A 10,918-nucleotide genomic window follows, 5' to 3' on the forward strand; every position below is an offset into this window, starting at 1 on the left:
AATTCTGCTTCATTCTTGCATTTCTTACCTTTCTGGTCCATCTATACATCTGTTTATTCATTTATTTATCCATCCTTCTTTGTTCTATCACATCCATGCCTGATTCGTTTATTTATCTATTTATCTGTCTATTCATCTCCCCATTCACCCTAGGTCCTCCGTTTTTATCCATCTCTCCTCCCATCTGCGCACCATTCATCCTTGATCCGTTCATCTGTGTATTCCATCCGTTCATCAATCCATCTCCGATCCGTCCAACTATTTTCTCTTTCATCCGCTCGGAATCCTTAAGTCTACAATCCTTTTCTTCCGGTATGAGGCAGTTTGGGGCATTGCACACGCACCCATTTCTATTGCGCAACGCCACCATCAACACTAGTAACAGTAGCGCCATTTGTTGCATTGTATTGTAATGATTCACCTCTTCTGGTGGCACCTTTTTTCCCTTACATCGAAAATGCCCATTAGCGGCTTACCAACAGTTGGTCTCTGTGGCTTTAAGCAACATATTTCAAACGACGTAGGGGGCGGGGAGAAGGGGGAGTATGCTACCTGCTTTAGCCGATCCGAGTCGAAACGAACCAAGCCGACCTGGTCTATGTGCATGCTGTATGCTGTGTTAGGGGCATTGCATGTGCGCACATAGCACGCATCCAATTCGAGCCCCGTAATAGCTCTACCTTAATGCTCTTGTATTTTATCCACCTCCATTTCTTGCTTCCCCAACCACTGGCTATTTGACCTCGGCCTGGAGGTTTTTTTTAAGAGGAGGTGGCGGAAAAGACAATTCGTGTACCTTACAAAGGTTCCTTACAGGCTTATGCACCGGGAATCTCTCTTGTCTACATCTCCCAGTCTGAATGCCTCCCTCTTTCTGAGTGCTTTTCGACTAATCTCTTTTGTCCTCAGTTAAAGTAAAATCGGTTTTAGTACCCGGGAGAATACTTTCCTTAGGTTGCTTCGCTATGAAAAGCAAATTCGCGCTCTTTAAAGTACCTTACCACTTTTATATGGTTCCCAAAAAAGGTTTCATTCATTTACTGTTAACTTTTCATCCCAGTAATCTACGAAATGCTTCGTCTACATCCAAGTGATATATAAATAGACCGATATAGGCCAGCTTGAGGTTTTAGAATTCACGTATATTTAAGTACGAACACATCTTAATAATTGTTCTTACTTCATTACTTTATCAATCATTTGTCTGCATATTTTCAAATGGCAAAGCACATTCCCTTTCTTCAGTTCTTTGCACCTTGCTTTTTTCTTATTTTCACCTGGCGCAAGTCCTTCTTTTTGACTTTATGAAGGGTGAACTTGTTAATGGTCTTTCCTGCGTCCAAGCATTGCATGTAAACTGGTACGGTAATGCCTACCTGGAAAGATTTAATTTTCCTGGTGTATAATCTTATGCTACTTTCTCATCCTCCTTATTTGATGCATGAGCATCCCTCTGGTTTGATCTCACAGCACCTTGAAGATGATTCTTAATGGATGTCACAGCTATTTTATCTCCACCTCCCTCTCTTAAAAAATTAGTTTGAGGAATCTTATTATCTATCAAATGTTGATTCGACTAAGTTGGAATCAGGAACCCCCGTTCCCCCCACGTTTCACTCGATTTGCCCTTCCTTTTACTCTCGGTTCTTTAATTTGTTTTCTCCCATTTTCATAGCCATCAGTTAACATTTTTACTATTTTTTTATTTTCTATTCTTTTCGAGTGCAAGAAATAGGTCTTCTGCTTTCTCCCTCTAAATCAGTCTCACTTTCGTTGGCAGTAGCTCGTGAGATGTTTTTATCCACGCCTCATCGGTACATGCAAAGCGGTACATTGCAGTCAGAATGTGGGAGCGCCTGTATATAGGCACCGCTCGTCCCTACTCACTGGGATCTTCCACTTCACTTGCTTATGCTTTAGTGGTACTATTACTAATTCATGCGCATATCCGTATGTAGACTTCATTGTAAGATAGATGCAACGTTAGAAGTTGAACGCGTTTAATAATAGAGCCAATTAATTACTTTTCATCTTCTCAAGCTTGGGACTGCTTCAATTTACCGCATGTTTAATGGAATTTGCTACTTTTTCTTTATTTAGTTCCTTTTCCCGGTCGGCGTATAGTTTTTCGACTTTTTGAGCTCGTTTTTTATGTCGCGGAAGGCTTTTTCTTGCCTTCTATCAAACGTGGTCTCTCTTTTGTTGGAGTGCTTCTACTATTATAGGTGGTTCTAATCGCTTCTTTATTTAACTTCTTGAATCCTACAAATAAATCGGTCCTAAGCTGGTAGTATTGCCCCGTAGCCCACTTCATATACTGCATCCGCATCCCAACTATTCATTTTCCTAAAAGGAAAATATGCATTATTCTCGATTCTGATTTACCTCATAAGTACCTCGAATTTTCTTTTCTTAGTCAGCGTAAGCCATTTCACTTATGAAATGCCCTTCTTCATTGGGATGACAGAGGAATGGGGTCTCCAACTTCTCCCGCACAACTCGTTGAAGCTAGCCCCACAAACGAGTAGACAACATGACAGTAGTTCCATTACCTCGTTACGCATTGGTAGACCCCCCTTCCTCAAACCATGTTTGCCATACTTCCATGTCTTCGAGCCTATGACCATTCAGATGAAAGCTCATCCATGGTTTTGAGCATATATCTTAGGTTTGCTATTACGACGCAGCACGCAATTCAAAAGCCGTTGGCACTCATTTGGTGAAATGCATCACAGCAGAAAGAGGGCCCATTCCTCAAACCTCCTATGCTTAGCCCTAGCAGCGACTTTCGTAGTTCTTCCGATATGCATGTAGCACATTTCCACAGCGTTTAAGTTTGTTTGAAAATGGGGTTAGTAGTTGGTTGAGTAATAGGTGTTAAAATTACTCTATATCCCTCTTTGTAGACTGCATAGCAAAAAAGCCGATTTTCCGGTTGTTACTTTACTGATACCAGAGTAATCCAGGTGATATCCATTCGCCTATAGGCGATCGACTTCTTGTCTGTGGGCGTTCATATTTTTCGTTTGCCTATAAATGAAAATATTTAAAGTAATTTTAGAATCTTGGAGATTAATGATTTGTCATCTCAAGGTGATAAACACTTCAAAAGTTTATGGTCGTCGCCTAGTGTAACGTTACTACTGGTTACATATGCGCTAATTTTTATGTGGAAGTAGTGCACTTTCATGAACTTATTGCATGTGTAGGTAACAAAAAAGGACCGTTAAGTTACTGCCGACTTGGTTCAGGTCAAAAGCAGCATTCTTAATTGCATAGTTACTACCTCGTTTCCCTCTTAGACTAGGATTAGGCGAAGAAGCTACACTTCATTCTCAAAGCTTATTGTCGGTTGATTAATTCATCGAAAGTACCTGGTCGACTTGTTCTTATAAGCACTGGTCTCTTTCTCCTACAAACATGGTATTTAAGGTGAAAACATCGTATTTCATTCATAAATTATTCACTCTCAAAATAGCTCTGGAACTTCGACAAGATTGACGCTGATTTAATGAAATGGATCACGGTGAAAAAAAAGAGGAGGGGGGCGCTACCATTTGCGTTGCTGAGGCGCTACCGCGGCTAATAGATGCCGCAGGGCTCCCGATGTAAAATCTGGGAAATGTCATGGGTTTGACAACAAAGCGGATCAAAAGATTCAAAGTTTGTCTGAATGCTTACTTTATGGCATAGTTGAACATTGCACAGAATGTCTAAAAGTGATTCGCTAGAGTAAAGAAATCATGCTTTATGGTACAATCTCATCGTTTCCTAATTCAACGACCTATAGCAGGCAGCCAAAAGTATCGGTACTCGCTTGTCAATGAATGACCTGATCATTCTTCTCTTTCTTCATCCAAATCAGTATTTGAAGTCTAAAATTCAGGTTTCTGTTCTGCTCAGACAAAGTTGCTGTCTCAAATATGCGGAAAGTTGCCACCTATTACAGGCAGAACTGCGGCGTCAGGTACTGGCACTAGCGCATCACCTGGCAATGCAATAATAAACAGTACGGTGATCTACTTCATTAAATTTATCGCATTGTTTGAAGTTTATTTATTAAAAGGCGAGAGCAATTAATGCTGGTCCTCTTAATTGGATTTAAACGAATCCATTCAAAATTTTGAGAAAGTTATTAACCCGGCTGCATTATTTCCGGTTTAAGTGCTTAGATTTGACTTACCAATGTTAGAAAATTGGACTTCGTACTGAGTGCAGCTCTCTGGAACTTCCCTGAAGATGAAAGAAGACAATACTCGGGCGGACCATGTATTGTCAACAAACAGTAGGGCGTAGGAGCTACTGGCATGGCCCGGAGGCCAGGCCGCCCAGTGAACGCACAATGGCAGAGCACCTAAGTGGCCTGTCACCAAAACCAGGAGTGTTCCATTGAGATTTACCTTGGTCGTTGAAACGTTTTTGACATTCACTTGCGTGTGTAGTCGCTCATCGATGAGGTATCCCGTCTCCATCTTCAAATGGCATTCCTTCCGCTTTTTTTCTCATGGTCTGGGCATTGTGCTATTTTCGGCCCATCACCCATCCACCCGTGAGTCATCAAATAGGAGGACATTTAACATTCCTTAATGGTCTTTCACTTTCTGACGCGGATGATGTGATGTATGCGGGGTGAGTTGTGCATGCACGCAATACGCACATTCACGGGCACAAAAATTTCTTTCTTGGGATGCCTGATCCGCTCACCAATTGCTTGTTGTATTATTAGCCACTTGTGAAGATGCCACTGTAAACGACTTTCGTAGCAAGTGGAAATCTCTCTTCTGCCCACTGAGTAAGGACTGGATCAACATTTTACAAACAAGTTGGCTGGCAATTCATTCTGTTCGGAGGAAGTGGGGGTCATTCAATGACAGCTAGAATGGCTTCTGTTTGAACGGTTTTTTGCAGGAAAACTGCTGAAGCTATCGGATGTGAATAAAGAATGTGTGTAAAGATCTGTCTGCTGACCAATTTTATGCAAAGATAGATAACTTCATCAGACCTTTCTAACATCTGGTTCAATTCGTAATAAGAGAAGAATGTGATTCCATTACTGGCTGTACATTGCATAACCAGTACAGAGCCGCTACTGTGAGCGACCTTTCCAGTAAATTTGTTTGCCCCTTTGACCTTTTGTTGCAGATCGCAGTGGTTGAAAGCTTGGGAGATTTTGCGATTCCCATTGTTTACCGGAAAAGCGATTTTATCACTATTTGTGCATTATGCTATTTGTGCTTGCGGACATTTCACAGCAAAAGTCTTTTGATCCTACAGTTAAGACCTAGGATGATCCGTTATCAATTTAAAAAGTCGCAGGCGACTTGATTCAGCTTGAAACCCAAAGGAAACGTAGCTAACCTTGGCTAGAAAAGACGGGATTGAATTAAGATCCTCTCTGTTAAAAAAACATATTGGATGTGTGATTATTTCCCTTTTTTCGAGCTTATTTCGGTTTTAATAAGTATAAGTAAAAGCTCAACACGTCGTCGTTCAACGAAGCAACATTAGACTTCAGTGCGAAAGCGCCTTTCAGTTTTTTTGGTGAATTGTCGCTTGGCCCGTCTACTTCACTCGCCGCACAAAGGGGTCATTGTGAATCACTTTTTTACAGTCAAACAATCGTGTTCTTTTTCGCTCACAGCTTAAGAAGCGGAACAACTTTTTACACAAACACTTGGAGAGGTGTGTTGTGCTGGTTGAAAGATAACGTGCTTTGAACAGTTCTTGTGGTTTCTGCTTCATGCCATAAGCGTGTAAATATTACTGGTAGAGTTATCAGCTAGAAGTTTTTCGTGAACAAATGGTGTGAATGCTGGTTTTTTTCTCCTGCCTTTGTTTTTTCAATGCGAGAAAGCCGGGCATTCCATTGAGCAGATCAAATAACCTGGGTGGTGAACTCTTTTAACGTTAGAACATAAACCTAGAATTGGCTCTATTGGAGTTCATGTAATGTCTACTTCATGTCAAACGTGCGAAGTCAGTTTCAGGACATTGCCTTCACCCCTCAATTCAAAGTCTGCTAGCAACATCCACGACAGGTTAAACAACCGTCATAAAAGTTTTGTTTAAAAGAAACCTATTCCGCTCTGTAAAGTGAAAACAGAAATGTAGGTCATCTTGCCTCACTTTGTCAATTAAAGTGGTGTGAATTGAGTCGAAGTTGGCGATTGTACCTTTTAGTCTCCCGTGAAATAATTAACATTGAGTTTTCTTTGAAATTCACTACCAAGTTATCACGTGAAATGCAATTTCGTGTAGGTCTTAACATCAGAAGTGTTAATTTTGTCTTAATTACAGGAAATGCGATTTCTTAGGTTAAACGTTAAAGGAATTGACTATCGGGTCATTACCACTCATGTACAGGAACTTGATGATATGAATTGGTTGCTTTTAGCTCAGAGCTTCTAGCCTCTACTCTCCACTTACGCTTCTTCGGGTGTGCTATGTAGAAGCAGTAAAAAAAGATGGATAGCTCTCATTTTGCTTTACGAATCACACTTGGATCTCGTTAAGGTGTTTCTAGTTTTCTACAGTCTGCAATTCGTGTTTATTGGGCGACATCCACTATCTTGCCATCTATGAGGCTTTCTATCGTCGATTTATTTTGACACTAAATTTGTTTTCTCTTCACTAATTAGCTTTCCACTTTCCTTTGCGAGGGTTCCATCCTTTCCAAGGGTGGATTTAAGAACTTGAAGGTTTGCAGTTCGATTCACCCAAAAGGAATGCCATTTATAGCTTGCATAGAACTCGATGTAAAACCTCGACTTTTGATTCACAATTCCCGTTGGCTTATCATCAAGTTACGACCGAACGCCTTTTTAATTGCAATAAGTGCTGAGGTTTCTGTTGTATAAAATAGAAGCGATTTCACTCTCTCTTATAATACTGTAATAGCTACTCACGTTTCTTCAATTGATCTACAATCTTAATAGCCAATTAAAGTACTGTCCTTTTTCAAAAAGTGGCCATTAGTGAAGCTGCCATTTTGCATAAGAAATGAGATTCTACACCTGATTACTGCTGTAGGGTACCACTAGTGTTTGATTGACAACAGATTACTGACTCGCTTTTCTCATATGGCAGGATCAAGGTTGAAAATCTTCACTTATTTGTGTCTTCCTGCCTTTTCACAGTACTTCATCACAGAGACGCATCGCTTTCCCACAGTGGTACAACTGATTCGTCATCACTCACAAGCCGCAGATGGACTTATTTGCCCCCTACTCTATCCGGCCGCCCGGCGCGAACAGCCATCGCTAATGCGGGGCGTTGCCACCAGTGGTGGAGCAGTCGAAGGTTGTGCTGGCAGTAAAGGCGGTGGCGGCTACGTTGGCTTCGACGACTGGGAGATTGACCGCTCTGAGATCATGATGCTCAACAAACTCGGTGGGTTGGCGCTGCCTCTATGACTGGCCGGTTGGGCAGTCGATTTAGTTAGTCACCAGTCTAGTCTGTATTGAAGACACGCACGCATGGCATTGCTGAGAGTGCATTTTTGTTTAGTTCTTGCGCTCTCTGCTCTCTCATTCTGGTCGTGATTGAGGACGGTAGTCCCCCGAAAAACTTATATGCCTTAACTTATGGGAAGACATTCATTCTGCTTCCACAGGGCAGAAACTTTATAGTGTTGGCTTGGTTCGCCCTAGTCGGCGGATTTGTGAGACCTGATGGATCAGCTATCAATAGGTTTATCTGGGGGACTCGCGCATGGTACATTAGTTGGCGGTTTGCGAAGTCCTACCGCAACTAGTGCTAATCTTCAAAATCGACTCGCCACACTTGAATTAGGACCGAAGTGGTGGGCGGTGGCTGGCAATGAAGCAAAGTTATAAATGCTCTGAATGCATTTATCTCAAACAGCTCAAGATTTGACCAATGTTTCTATTTCGACGAACAAAGTTGATGGATATCCATCGTAATCATTTGAATGGTATATTAAAGGGAAAGGAGTTTACAAACCAGCAACCAATGAGGTCCTTCCGACCGGTCATTTATGCAAACAATGCTACCAAATTTAATGGAATTGCAACAATTACCTGTAGGCTGAGAGGCGTCCCTCACTGTAATTTTGTCGTCTCAAGGTTTTCGCTATTTGCCGTCCCATTTGAGCAGTTTCTGCGAAAGACCGTTGATAGTATCACAATACATCCCCAAGGACATGAAATATCTCATTGAATCGCAGCTCTGGAATTGTTTCCTCCAGCTCCTCACGTATGAAGTTGCAGTACTCAGGTTTTCTCCAAAGATTCTCTGAGGCTCACAGCTCCCTAAGTAGCTGAAAATTTTATGGTGTTACCCGCGGTGGTTTCGATGACTTCTCCTCTGCTTCGTCAATCACTACGGTATTCAAGTGAATATAAATCAAAATTAGGATTGACTCGGAGAACATTCGATGATTTTGCATTGCATCGGGAGGACCTGCGGACTTAGTGATTATGACGTGTTCCGTTGATTTTGAAGGACCTACAATCCACGTCCTCTTTGCGAACGCACGTCCTACGTCTTGTTTTCACTCCTCTCCATCGTGTTGCCTTTTATTCTTGTCCAGTTCCAATAAAAGGTAACTGGTTTACTCACAATTTTTTGCAACATGGAGGGATATCGTGTCTTTAGGTCATGATCATGACCATAACTCGTCCTTTTCATGTCAATTTTTTAAGCGAATTTCTTATGGATGATGCAGATCTTGAGATCGAAATGGCTGTCAAAATTTGATTCAGGCTCGATCTTCACAGAATTGGTTTTGGTGTAGTATCCAATCCTAGAAATCAAATGCAAGCTACTATTACCGTACAGAGGGGCTGTGAGATTACATGGTCATACTTTCTGAGTACATTTAAGTTACATCATTTGATGAATAAACTGCTGATTCGAAGTCGGATCTTTTGCAGTTAATGACCTTATCTCAATCCTTACCGTGACTACTGTGAGCTGTCGATTGAGTTTGTCAAAAAACAGATTTAAGTGTGTGAACAACCACTTTTTTAACTTCCAGGTAATCCTCGAAAAGGTAGGTTCCCTTCTCACAGAGTTTGCCATGAGTGATGTCTCCCTTTGTTTAGGTTGGGGTCAGTATGGTGATGTCTACGAGGCTCTCTGGAAGCGCTACAATTCTATCGTTGCTGTCAAGACGCTGAAGGTGAGTAGGTTTTCCTCATTAACACCATTCATTACGGTATAGAAGAATTTCGAATGCAAATCATGCCAGTAATGCCCTCAATGCAGCACTCGGGTTACCTCTAAAAATGCTATTGGATATTCAGGTTTGAAAGAAGCCTTGTGAACGTTCGCAAGGGCTAAATGGCTAGTAGTAGAGTCGAATAGGGTGGTAGATGTCCATTATGCTTGCAAGGGGATCGAAGAGTCTGCATAGTTAAATTTGCGTCCTTCTTTTTGAGTGCTGATCATGCGCTCCCTGTCATCACCCCCCCAGTTCAGATGATACGAGCCCTCTTCTAATCTTCGGTGAACCTCCAAGACGAGACCTAGGGTGATATGATGGTTTAGCGTCAAGGAGAGAATGCCCTTTACTAATGTCGTGGATTTGCTTGGAATTCGTAAATATTATGTTCTGTTGGGTGAACTTCATTGAGTTGGGAAAAGGGAATCATTCTGGAAGCAGTGGTGGTTAAGATTAGACAATCTTCTACAAAGGGCACATTCTGTATATCGCGGGGAGTGTCATATCCTTAGGTCATAACCATTGATTACGGTGTTTATAGCAGTTCCCGACTGCTTAAACCTGACCTCGCTTCATAAATTGTGGCGGTGCAAAAAGGGAGTTGCCGAAAGTCGACTTATTGTTTTGAGACGGTATAGGACTTATCGCATTACTTCCGTGCCCCAGTCATCCCTATACCTTTACATCGGCATGAATGAAGTGCAGCTGAATAGTGCTTCCTCGCCCTACCCTGCTTTTTGTTGTCATGGGAAGTTAAAAATAATTTAACACATACACATACGCGCAAATTTTAGTTTTTGCGTCACTCCCTTTGCTAACCAGCTAGCTAACCAGTTAACCGTCCAACACAGCCTCCCCTTTTCCCGCTTGTAGCAAGACGTGGACCTGAATCTGAATGACTTTCTTGCTGAGGCCTCAATTATGAAGAATCTCCAGCACAAGAACCTTGTTCGACTTCTCGGTAAGTCGGGGTTATCTCCTCTGAACCTTCTCCATCTGTGTTTTTAATTGACAAGGCTATTCCGATTGTCTCCTTGTTCCCATGACTTCAGTTTGGCAGCTGTATATGTGCGGCTTTAGATTGATCGCTTGGAAAGACGGATTTTTCTGTCGTTTATCCTTCGTTGTGAAGTATCAGCTGCTAAAGCGGTTTTCCCTTTTGGCTCCTGGTCTTTACTTATCTTCCCGCACAAATAAATCTCCTTAATTGGTGTTTAGGGATTCCGATCACTTTTCACAATTTCTTTCAAAACTTGTCAAAATTTCAACTTCACTACCCTAACGCTTTATAGTGGAAAAGGGTGGTATGAAAATATCCGCGATTCAGCGTTCATGGCCCTATTTTTATAACTACCCCTTAGAAAAGTAATTATCACGGCGATGTTTCATTTTCACTTCTCATGAATTTTTTTTTGATGTTCCATACTTTTGTGCATTCACACCGGGTGGTCCAATTCAGGGCTTGACTTTTCACCCTTAAAATACTTCGAACAATATTTTGTTGCTTATGTGAGTAGAGTATGTGATGTCGATCACATTTCATGCTTTTTGCATCTGCAGATAAACTTGAGACGCCTCGAGACTTCCCTGAAGATAAAAGAAGACATGATATCGGGGCAGAATACATAATGTTGGTTGTACAGTAGGGCTAGGGGCAAACTGGATTGGCCCGGAGACCAGACCACAATGTGGAGATATACTGGAGGAGACTTAATTTGCCCGATTTTAAATCTG

The sequence above is a fragment of the Echinococcus granulosus genome (assembly GCF_000524195.1).
Source record: "Echinococcus granulosus chromosome Unknown EG_S00022, whole genome shotgun sequence".
Taxonomy (NCBI): Eukaryota; Metazoa; Platyhelminthes; class Cestoda; order Cyclophyllidea; family Taeniidae; genus Echinococcus; species Echinococcus granulosus.